This window comes from Elgaria multicarinata, chromosome 6 (assembly GCF_023053635.1).
Source record: "Elgaria multicarinata webbii isolate HBS135686 ecotype San Diego chromosome 6, rElgMul1.1.pri, whole genome shotgun sequence".
Lineage (NCBI taxonomy): Eukaryota > Metazoa > Chordata > Lepidosauria > Squamata > Anguidae > Elgaria > Elgaria multicarinata.
Genome location: NC_086176.1, coordinates 6,259,248 through 6,271,530, shown reverse-complemented (window position 1 = coordinate 6,271,530; position 12,283 = coordinate 6,259,248). Strand labels below are relative to the sequence as shown.

General features: G+C 47.3%; 1 protein-coding gene across 1 annotated transcript in view; it reads left to right on the top strand.

The window, feature by feature from the left end:
• Positions 1 to 3,506: 3,506 nt before the first annotated feature.
• ADGRL3 (adhesion G protein-coupled receptor L3) overlaps positions 3,507 to 12,283 on the top strand; it is a 707,807-nt gene continuing 699,030 nt past the window's right edge. Inside the window, exon 1 of the mRNA XM_063128914.1 lies at positions 3,507 to 3,564. The gene's annotated coding sequence lies outside the window, so the exon portion shown is untranslated. The remainder of the gene's footprint in view (positions 3,565 to 12,283) is intronic.

Below are 12,283 nucleotides of genomic sequence, written 5' to 3'. Positions count from 1 at the left end.
TACTGGCCACCGGTAACCCTTTAAGGGCAAAAGGTTACTGGTGGCCACATCTAGTATTAAAAAAAAGCACCAAAGCTGACCGATAATTTTAGAATTTGGTAATTTGGTGTCAGCTAAATGATATTTTCAGGCAAAACTCCCACCAAAGTGTAACCCCAAATATTTAAAAGAAAATAGTAGTTTGTTTTTGTTTTTCAATTAAACAATCTCATTTAAATTTAGAAAAACCCACTCTTAATTTTCATTAATCATCCACACTATGAGAGCTTTGGATTGGTCAGAGCTCAATTACAAGAGAGCATCCAGAAGGAATGATGCTTCAGTTGAAAGAGAAGTGCAGCCAGATGTGCTGGAGACAGTTGTGTTGTTGGGCATTGGGAGGGATACAGTGAGAACACATGGCTCTCCATGGCTGATTGTAGCCTGCCCTCACATCCCAGCCTAATCTAAGTCAGAGCACTGGTGCTACTGCCTTTTTATTATTATTTAAGTCAGGGATGGGCAAGTTGTGGCCCTCCAGATGTTATTAGACTAACTAGCCAACAGTGAAGGATGATTGGAGTTTGGGGCAACATCTGGAGGGCCACAAGCTGCCCACTCCTGGTTTAAATTGTTTTTTTTAAGAGTGGGGAATGGCACAAGACATGGTAGATTGAGAAAAAGAAGAGAGGAGAGAAAACAGAGCAAGAAGGGAAACACGTCTTACACAATTAAAAGCGGGTCTGTGTTGCAGGTTAGTTAAAGAGAGGTCCAGATCTGAAAAGTTCAGGTGCTCTTGTAGAATCTCACAGAAAGAGAAACTTTCTATGGCATCCCCTCTTTTCAAGACAACCCCACAACGTTTTGCTGTTTGTGGCAAAGAACAAGACGACACCCCTCCTATTATTTTTATTTGTTTATTTATTTCATCACTATACCACCCAATAGCTGAAGCTCCCCGGGTGGTTCACCAAAATTACAAACAGCAAATATACACAATAATAAAAACATAACATACAATCTTTAACATACAAAATTTAAAAACAATTTGAACATTGTTTTTATAGTAAGGTACTGGACCTGATACAACATTTACAGTAAGATATTTGACCTGATAAAAGCAACTGACATAAATGCCCCCATTATGCCCTCAAATGCCTGGGAGCAGAGGGCAGTTTTGTTTTTGTTCTGTTTTTGGCCCTCTTTTCTCTTTTTTATTGTGAATTTAACAAAACAGAACAAAAAATAAATAATGAGAAACAAAAACAAAGAAATATTACATATATAGGAATGTCATTGTTTTTTCGTCAGATATACCATTCATTAAAAAAGGAGAGTTATGCATAGGTTTCAAGAAAAGCAGACCAAACATCCATGTATGTATGCACATGCAAGTGGTGTCTATATATCACACCCGTTCAAATGTTGATGGTGTTGTACTAAAGGAGGTGAGCAATTATCCTTCCAACGTGATAGTACAGTATAAGTCTTAAACTGGTGCCGAAAAACTGGCAGTGTTGGTGCCAGGCAGACTTCAGTGGAAAGAGCCTCCCATGCTTGCGCAGGCTCCACTGAGAAGGCCTTCTTCCTTGTTGCCACCTCCTGAGGTTCCCTGGGTGGAAGGCCTCAAGCAGTGACCAGAACGTCTGGGTAGGTTTGTGTCAGGAGAGGCGCTCCATGAGGTATTGGGGTCCCAAACCATATAAGGCTTTATAGGTTAAAACCACCATGTTGAATCAGGCTTGAAAACATATTGGCAGTGAATGCATGCAGTCCAGAATTTATATGCTTAGGCCTTCTGGTCCCTGTTACTAATCTGATTTTGCACAATCTCCAGCTTCTGAACAGGCTTCAAGGGCCATCCCACAAAGAGCACATTGCAATAATCCAACTTGGAGGTCGCCAGAGCATAGACTACTGAAGCCGGGTCATCCCTGTCCAGATAGGGGCGTAGCTGGGCCACCAACCGAAGCTGGTAGAAGGCACTCTGCACCACTATCCGCGGCAGGCATTCCGGGATATTCCACGTACAACAGCCAAGCGGCCTCTTTCTTCAATCCTGCCAGGGGAGCATGGTGCTATACGACACCTGAATGTTTAGGGTGCGCGGCGCAGTCCCCGGCTCTGCTCCAAGCCCTTGCCGCCAGCGCCTCGCGTCTGCTGCCTCACTGGTCTGCCGGCCCTACCATTAGGCTTCTTTCGCACCCAAGCGAGATTTCAAAGGAAGACAACGGCACGCGCATAGAGGACTGAAAAGGTGGACGGGAGCCTGGACGACACGGTCTGGCCGAAGGTCTGGACGACACGGAGGAAGGAGGGCGCAAACAAGCGGGGGCTCTCTGCAGTCCGAGTCGAACCACTGCGGGCGGGGCGGCGCACGGACGAAGCCCGGCGCCGAGAAGGGCCCCCAGCCCCACGCCCAGCAGCAGCGGCAGCAGGCGGCCTCTGCCCCCGCGCCGGGCGATCGTCTTCCTCAGGCGCGGCGGGCTGACGGAGCCCCCTCCCACTGCCTCCTCGCCCCCTCCTCTCGCGTAGGCGCCAAGCTGGAGGTGGAGCTTGCGCCCCCGGCCGCTCCAGATCCGGGTTTTCCAAGCGCCTCTCCCCCTCTCTCTGTGGGGCTTGGGTCGGGGGGCTCCGAGCAGCCTGCGCCGGGGACCAGGGCCTTTCCTGCGCCCCTGAGGGAGGGGAGCGTAGCCCGGGCGGCGGGCCTAGTTCTAGGGGGCTCCGGCGTCCGTCGCTGCTGCCGCTGCTGCGTCCAAGACGTGACCGGCGAGCGGCGGCCCCCTGGCTTGGGGCTCCGCAGCCCCCGGCCGGCCCAGCTGCCTCTGGCTTTGGCGGGCGGTGGCGGCCAGCCCGGGCTTCTGTCGGAGGAGAAAGCAGGCGGCGGCGGCAGGGCGGGCGGCCGCCTGTAGCTCGGCCGAAGGGATGGCGGCGGCGGCGGCGGGCGGCGGCTGCCCGTGCCCGGGCCGGCGGCGGCGACGGCGCTGCAGCAGCGGCGGCTGTGAGCACTGAGCGCAGCCGCAGCGGCGGGGGGCGCGCGCGCCAGGGCGCCAGGCTGGCCGTGGCGGCGGAGGGAGCGGCAGAGCCCAGAACGGACTCTCTCCGGCAGCGCCGGGGCTCGAGGAGGCGCGGCGCCTCGGGACAGGCTCGTGCAGAGCCCTCTGCAAGGTAAGCAACGCCGGCCGCCGCCTCGCTTCGCGCGCCTCTGCCGCGGCTGGTGCCGCTCTCTGCCCCCATCGCCCCTCCGTCCCTGCCTGCCTGCCTGCCTGCCTCCCTCGCTCCCGCCCGCCCGCGTCTCTCCCTCCCTCCCTCCCCGCCTGCCTCCGTCCCTCCCTCGGGGGCTGGCGGTGTTGTGTTCTGCCTTGCTGGGCGCGAGAGAGGCGGCGCGAGGCTGCGCCTGGCATGCGCCAAGAGGCTCCCCGGGAAATGGCCCTTGGATGCGGGGCGTCTGGGTGGCATCCTGGGCAGCGCTGAGCGAGGAGGGGGAGCGAGGCGAGGGACGGTGCGGGCTGCGCCGGGCGAAACGACCATGCCCCCCTTCCGCTGCAGCAGCAGCAGCAGCAGCCGGGTCCTCGCTGGCGGCAGGTAATGCCCAGCCTTCGGCTTTCTGCCTTTGGGAATTGCACGGACGGACGTGTGTGTGTGTGTGTTGGGGGGGGGGAGTGGTTCAGATCCACAGCTCTGCGGCGGGGGACGGGGGGGGCATCGTTGCGTGCTGGGACGCAAGGGCGGTGAAGCCGTGGGAGGATGGCACCCCTCGCTCCCCCTCCCCTCTCTCGTTTGGGTCGCAGGTACGCTGAGAGGTTCCATCTTTTTAAATGGGGTGGGGGGGTTGAAGAGGAAATGGAGCCTCCCTCGCCTCTTGCTCTGGCTAGCGGGGGGGGGCAAGGAAGGGGCGCGCTGGGTACACGAAGGGGAGGCGTCCTCTTCCCCCTCCCTCCCCCGCTCAGTGCATGAATGGATAGATGGATGGTTCTGTTGCCTTGGCCATGCAGCCCTCTTTGGCTTGTTATACCGGGCCATGAGGGCCCCCCGCTTTGCTTCTGGGAGGCATCCCTGCCCCCCCTTCCTCCAATGCCTGCTAATGGAGCCTGCCTTGCAGCGCCCCAAGTCTTGGCCCTACCTGGCGTTTTGTTCTCATTAACAGGCGGGAATTCAATGTCGCCAATGGCAACGGCTCAGCTTCTTCTTTTTCTATCCGCCATAAAGATGCAGTGGCCCAGATGTGTAGCTTTCCATTTTCCGTTGCAAAGACAAGGGACTCCCATTTCAGTTTTTTTTAAATATATTGTTCATGCCAGCCCTCTCTGCGGGAATTATCATTTGTAAACTATGGACAAAAATGTATGGGTGGAAGATAAGACAAACCCCTGGCTGCAACTGGCAGGGCGTCCCCATCTCACACCAGAGACCTGCTTGTATTGAGACTCCTCGAGGAAGGCTGGCTGGCATTCTTGCTCTCCATCCGCGGTTGCTCTTTCTACCATTAGCAGTTTAGGGGGATAACCAGAGATCAGTTGATTGGCACTGACAGATATTTGGGTGCATAAAGAGGGGGGGGGATTTTAGTTTTCCTTAGAAAAACCTTTCACAAAGCACTCCATTAGGTGTGCATGTAAATGGCCTTCTGTACCCTTTCCCACAAATTCCTTCTCCAAATAGGCTCTTTCTTGTTTAGATTCTTTCTCTGGGCCAAGGAATGTTTATAAAACAGTGGTAGATGTTGTGTTTCACACCTTCTATTTTTTTTCTTATGGTAAATCAACTGTCCTCACAGTTCTGAATCCACCCTGTTACTATCACCAAGGTGATGCAATCCCTCTCTTGAGGCTTTAGCTGCTGCTGCTGCTGTTTTGTTGTTTGTTATGAGCGGTATTCCTTTATTTAGCTTTAGCATACTCAAAGGAACTCTATTGTGTTGCATTCTGCTAAAGAAGGAAGAGGTGACTGATATTCACAATTGAGCTGCATAGTACCATTGTTTTTTGTTTTTAAGAGAAAACATCGGTCTATCAGATCACCTTAATTAAAATTAAGTTAAAAATAAACAGAAGAGTCACAGTTCTTTCGTTTATTAAGATGTATGGGGTTTCAGAGGACAGGAATAGAACTATATTGTCTGAAAATATGTCCAGTTTTGCACCACATTGGAGTATTTTAGCCTACAAAGCTTTCTGAGATAGGTTGATCTGAAGAAGTGGTTGACTTTTCCCAGTGATGCTCCATTCTGGGCTTTCTGACTTTGAGGGGGATGACAGAGTAGCATTTCTCTTCTGAGTAGTAGAAAATACACCCATGTAGCATATTCAAGTCCTGCTGGGAAAACGAGATTTGATCCATGTCTTTTATTTCCTGACAGTCTGTATTTCATAAGGCTAGTAGTCCACAGGCCGTAACATCTTCAGGATAATGTCCATCAAGTGTCATAGCATAAAGCTACAAAGAATTACGATGGACGGACTCTACCGATTCTTTAAGTGTGCATTGGCCTTTGCCCTTGAGGTCAGCAGTGTAACTAATTATTTGGAAGCAGCCAAGAGCTCAGTCACCTAATAGATGCCTGAAAGATGGAATTGGTGCACTTCCTATCACAAATAAACCCAGCAACACTAACTCTGGGACTTGCCTAAGTGCACCAACTGGTAGTTATAGCCCAGGTTCTCTTTAGCCTAAGGATTTTGTATGGAAAACAACATATTATAATAGAATTGATTTCTCTTGTTAGAAGTTTGAAATCATCCATTGGATACAAGGGAACTGCCAGACTGCTCACAATTTGTTCTTCAGTAGTTGGTGGTGGGAGAATCTTCACTGGGAAATAGTAGTTTCTGACAAAGGATTTTGCGCTCTGTAGATCCACCCCCACCTGGGAATGATTATTTTCTAAAGAGCTACAGTAACTCCAAATATTAGCAGTTTATTGACCTGCTAAACCCTTGAAACAAGAGGAAGTGACACAGAATCCCATTTAGGAGGGAGTAGTTCTCACCCCCAACCATTCTTACCCTCTCAGAGAAAGTTATTGCTTAATCAGAATACACACATACAATAATTTTCACATTGCATATTGTTTGAAAATCCACCATTTTATGGAAACTATTCTGAATTTTTGTAGGTCTTGTTGAATCATTGCTTTCCATAACTATTGCCTTAACTGGACTGAAACAGAGGCCTTAGCTAGACCTACTTGCTATCCTGCGACGGAGGAGGGAAGATCTTGTGTTGTGTTGAACGCAAGATCCCTCCTTTGTCTACACGTGACATGCAACAACCTCAGCAGGAGAGGTGTTGCATCCGCCATTTTTTAAAAAGGAACAGCAGCGCATGAACGCTCATGCGCTAAAGGTAAGTGGTTTTTTAAATTTAAATTATTTTCCCCGCTCCCCCCACCCTACCCCCGATGGGCGCAGCTCCCTGCTTCACGTGAGTAATCGCACGGAGCTGGGTCAACCTGCGGCACCTGGCCACACAGTCTTGGGCTCAGCCTGAGACTGCAGAAAAACCAGGCCCAAAACGGAGGGCTCTATCACGGGGCAAGGGAGGGATGATCCCGGGATCCCCTGTGCATCATGTGGACGCACAAGGACGACCCCAGGGTTCACCCCGGGATAAAGCCCCGTCTAGCTAAGGCCAGAGATGTCCATTGCCTTCTCTCAGTGTCCTTCTTTGTGTTCCTTTGAATTCCTTAATATTCTGGTTCTTTTCCTTGCATGACAATGTTTGAATCATTCCTTAATAGTGCCATGCATATTTGGTGCAGTTCCTACAAATGGTTAGTTTTGGATGAACATCTATAGGGAAGCAATATATGTTTCATGTCTGCCAAGTTAATATTCAGAAGATAGCCAATCTTCAGCACAGGTATTGTACGTGGCATGGCAGCTGGCAGTTTATGGCACTTACAAGCAGAAGTAGGCCTAGTTACAGCAGAATCAGATTTGTACTCCAGCCTGCCTCTTCTGTGCTAATGACTGCTTGTGCCACAGCTCAGTGGACTAGAGGCAGAACTGTATCAAAGCATGGTGGTGGTGACGTTAGATCTGTGCTCTAACGTAGGCGAGAGTGGCACTATCTCATCCATAGGACTTGTGGCTGACTTGCACAAAAGTTTGGCCCTCACTGATGCATTTTTGTCAAACTACAGTGCCCTTGTTGCTATGACCCCATCATACAAGTATAAAACAACTTTTTAAAAGAAAGCAAATTACATTTTTCACATGAAATAAAACCTATGTTAGAGAATGTGCCCTCCCCTCTTTGCTGCTACTATTTTGAGGATGACAGTGCCCAATCTGTGATGGTTAAATCTTGGATTTCTTCATTTGTTTCTAAGGGTGTTTCTCACTTCTGGCCCTGGGAGAGGAAAAAGGTCTATGAAACTGGAAACCCACCCTGTGTCTTAGGGCCTTGCTAGACCATGCCGGATAAGCCAGCAGGGAGGCAGGGCGACAGCACGCAAACTTTAGCGCCCCCCGCCCCGCCTCCTAGACGTGCGACGCGCAGGGACTCCGGAAGCCCTGCAGCGTCGGCCATTTATTTATTTTTTGTTAAAGGGGCCACGTGCGCCCCGAAGACTCTGGAGAAGGTAAGTGGGTTTTTTTTTAAAATATCATTCCCTCGCCCCCATCCCGTTCCCGGCTGTCCATCCCTCGCCCCCATCCCGTCCCCAGCTGTCCTTCCCTCGCCCCGTGCCATCCCCGGCTGTCCTTCCCTCACCCTGTGCCATCCCCAGCTGTCTGTCCCTCGCCGCGTGCCATCCCCGGCTGTCCTTCCCTCGCCCCGTGCCATCCCCAATGTGTGGCTTTCCACCCCCTCTCTCCCCCCCCCGGGATCCCCCCCCCCGGCCCAATGGGTACAGCACTCATATGAGCGCTGTGCCCAGTCCGTGGCTTTTCCCGGCTACTCGCGAGTAAGCGAGTAGCCACAAAAAGCCACGGACCTTGCTGACCCCGGATTCCCATGTGCATCATCTGGACGCACAGCAGGGAAACCGGGCCTCACAGCGCGCTAAGACCTCGTCTAGCAAGGCCCCTAGTGTAGCTATTACGTCTGTGCTATCTATTTGTCACGTAGCAGCCTCCTCCTCGGGTTGGTGGTGGCCATCTTTGTTTAGGGAACAGACTCTGTCCAATGAGGCACTGATTATGCACTACAAGCTGAGTTGCTCTTATTTAACCAACTGACTTAAACTGGGAATTGAAAACCTAATATCTTCAGAAAGACCTGACCTGACACCACTTCACAGAAGGAGGGAGGGCAAGACCCGTGCAATTTCTTTAGTGTTGTGTGCAGGGACTGTAAACAGTTAAAGGGGTAAAACAAAAGTTGTAAACACTAGAAATTTGTCCAAGAAGGGCTATATCTTGGCCATTTCTGAGTGAAGTGAACTGCTATTTGGTCAGTATATTGCAGTCAACTTGTATAGATATTCTAGGGTGACCATATGAAAAGTTATCAGTTGTATAGAAAATTATAAAGCCTGAATTAATTTAATGTTAGTAAAATACAGGAGTGGCCAGATACAAAAGAGGGCAGGGCTCCTACAGCTTTAACTGTTGCAATGAAGAGGGAATTTCACCAGGTGCTGCATGCATACAATTGACACCTGCTGAAATTCCCTTTTCTGTACAACTGTTAAAAGATATAGGAACCCTGTCCTCCTTTTCATATGGTCACCCTAAGATATTCGATACCAAACATCAGACAGTTTGGACAAATTTCCAGTATTTTACTAACATTTAATTAATTCAGGCTTTGTCATTGTGAAATGTAATCCATCAGACTTATCTGCAAGAATATTTGTTTAATTAGTTCTTTATTTTCACAAATCCCAAATTACATAGAGGCTTGGAGAGTTTTGAAATTAGTGCCCAAGATATGGAATATCAAAGGGTTTGCTTTTCATTTGTTTGACTGTTTGCATTTCAAATCCCAGAGCATAATAAACTTTTTAAGGAAGGTGTTGGGGACTTTGGGACATGAACCAGGAGTTCATGGCCTTGAGGCTTTGACCTTTTGTAGCTGGTCTCTGTGCTCAAGCCTTAGAGCCTCCTTCAGGCATAGAGTGAATCAACTCTGTTGGTGTTCAACATCAGCCACAATGACTGGCAGGGAGTATGAAGCCTCTGGGTTAGTCAGGCATGGTCTAAATATGAGGGCCCTGGCCTCCTGCCCTTTGCTGGTTGATAGGCAATACCTTCTGCCTGCTGCACTTTAGGCTCCAGATTTTTCAGTTCAGTAACTAATCTCAAAATTATTATGCTGGGGAAAACAACTGCATAATCTATGTATGGCTTCCTGCAGCTTCAGCCTGGGCCTGATGATACTGTATTAGTGTGGAATTTGTGGCAGAGGCCTCTGTTTCCCCACTGTAAAGCATCTGCTAAAGGGTTATTTCTGGAAACAATGTGGTACATGGTACCTGCAACAGCTGGAAGTATGTTGCTATCTGTAGCTTTCAATGAAATAACTGCTACCTTGCTCCTCAAACTACGCCTAATTTGTGGGGGGAGTATAGTTATCCTCAAGTTGCCCCATAGAGTCAGAGTTTCAGAGAGCCAGTGTGGTTAAACTGGCTCCCTGAAGCTCTGACAATAACTGGGTTCAGACAACATGATAACCAATGGTGGCTTAAATAGTCGACTGTTGTTTATTTAACCCACCATGGATTACTGTGTTGTGTGGAGGGAGGTTTTTAACCAACGGTTGGTTATTTGGCTGAAATAACAATGCAAATAACCAACGCTGTGCAGAGTTAGCTATTTGAACTACCATTGGTTATCGTATTGCGGAGGTGTTCTGCATTGGCTGTAGCAGTCTTAGTTGTACAGCTGACCAACAATACAGAAGTTGCTGCTCTCTTGCAATCCTAACCAGAGAAAAAGATGCATTTCCTTTCTTTTGTGTAGACTGCACCCATTCATTATGGGTGATGATTCTACTGCGATTTTCTTCCCGATCACATAGAATTCCCAGGGTTAGAACAAAACTTGACAACCCGATGGGAAAGGCTTCCTTAACTAAATAGGTATGTGAGGGCAGACAGCCCTTCTTTAGCTCGTCTCTTAGATGTAAAATGCTGATGCAGGCTCCTCTGTGATGTTCCCCTGAGCTCATGCCTAGTGACCATCCCCATGTATATGTTGACCGCTGATATAATTAATGCATGGGAAAGATTTATCTTCTTTTAAAAGCAGGGATCTGGTTTGGCAAACAAAGCAGTTCTCATCCCATAGGCTTTTGACAATAGACATGACTTTGGATTGGGAAATTTGCAAGGTGATTGGAGTGCCGGGTGGGGTGGGCAACTCAAGAGTAATCTCCATTTAGTTTAGTGGGGTTCATGAAGAAACTAAAAGGACAATTGGAAATTATCCTTTAAGGTAGGGTGACCATATGAAAAGGAGGTCAGGGCTCCTGTATCTTTAACAGTTGTATTGAAAAGGGAATTTCAGCAGGTGTCATTTGTATATATGGAGAACCTGGGGAAATTCCCTCTTTATCACAACAGTTAAAGCTGCAGGTGCCCTGCCCTCTTTTAAATCTGGTCACTCTAGTATAGCTCCTTCAGCTTTAACTGTTGTGATGAAGAGGAAATTTCACCAGGGCAGGATCTATACTACTCCTTTAAAACGGTTTATAACAATAGCGACAACTGTTGGGGCCCAGGACACACTCCATAGACAGTTTTCAAACTGTTTTCAAAGTGTCATATCCTGCTTAGTGTAGATCTGGCATAGGTTCTCCATATATACAAATGACACCTGCTGAAATTCCCTTTTCTATGCATACAGGAGCCCTGTCCTCCTTTTCATATGGTCACCCTATTTGAGGGTCAGATAGTGTGCCTAATAAATGTACCCCAAAAAATTAATAACAGGGTAAAAGCTTAACTTTGGGAAATAAAAATGTTAAATTTCTTTTGTCTAAGGAGAATTAAATATCTAGGGTGCCTGGAAATATGTTTTTTTAATGTGGCTGGCTCCCTTCTGAGAGCATCAAATGGATCTCGAGGTCAATAGAACTATGGTAACATCAACAAGAACCTTTGTTACATTCTTTTGCAAATGTATTCAATCATATGTTGCCTTTCTTCAGTTGGATATCTATTGTCCATTTTTATTTGAATCTTAGCAATTTATATATATCGCCAAAAGACTTAATTAATTTGTACTTTGAAAAATAAGACAATGGGGCTGCAATCCCATATCCACGTACCTGGTAGTAAGACCCATTAAATTCAGTGGGACTTACTTCTCAGTAGACATCTATAGGTTGGCCTGTTAAATGGCTTTCTTGACTACTTGAGCCATTATTTGTAGGTCTAAATTACATGGTGAGCACACTTTATTTTATTTATTTTTATTTATTACATTTATACACTGCCCAGTAGCCAAGGCTTTCTGGGCGGTTCACAATTCATTCTTTGAATACAGACGAAGAACTTAATCTGTATGATATTAGTGTATTTGTCTGCTGTTGAAACACTCAGCTAGGAAACTTGACAAATGTTAAGGAAGCAATTACAAAGCCCAGTGAATTGACTTCATTGCAAACCATGGCTAAATGCTCTTAAACTTGTCTTTTAACTGATTGGCGGATCAGGATCTTAAAAAGAAAAACAGATTAGTGAACATGGAATGAGCAGATGTATTGGCATTGCAAGGACATAGATATGTATTTCCATTAGAATTGCAATGATTAATAGATTTATGTGTACTTAGACAGACAAAACTACAATAACTCCCAGCATTCCTGAGCTAGCCATGGCTGGCTGGAAAATGCTGGGAATTGTAGGATTTCTTCCTGTATAAACATGGATAGGATTGAACCCTTAATTGACTAAAAAGATTCTGCCCTCCCAAATTTGGTAGCAAATTTGTTTGTTTGGTCTAATCTATTAAATATGTGCTTATAAAAACTGCAGATACCAAGCGCATTCTTAAGAAGGTTTCCTTTTTCTCTCATGCATAAAAAGTAATGCCTCTTCTAAGTTGATGCCCAAATTATGCAAATGTGTGCATAATCTAAAAATAAAGAACACGTGTGTCTTATTTTGGAGCTATAGTTTTTACCTCTGCATACTTAAGTGACAGATTGATCTATTAAAACTTGTATGCTTAATCAACTTCTTTTTATTGGGTGATGTGAGAGTGGCTGTGGTGTAGTGGCAAAGTTTCAGTTTCAAAGATCCTTGGTTTGATGAATTTTAAGCAAGCTGTACGCATCCCTTTCCCACTTAACACACATTTCAGTTTGCAGTTTAGCACTAACTAGGGTCACCCTATGAAAAGGAGGACCGGGA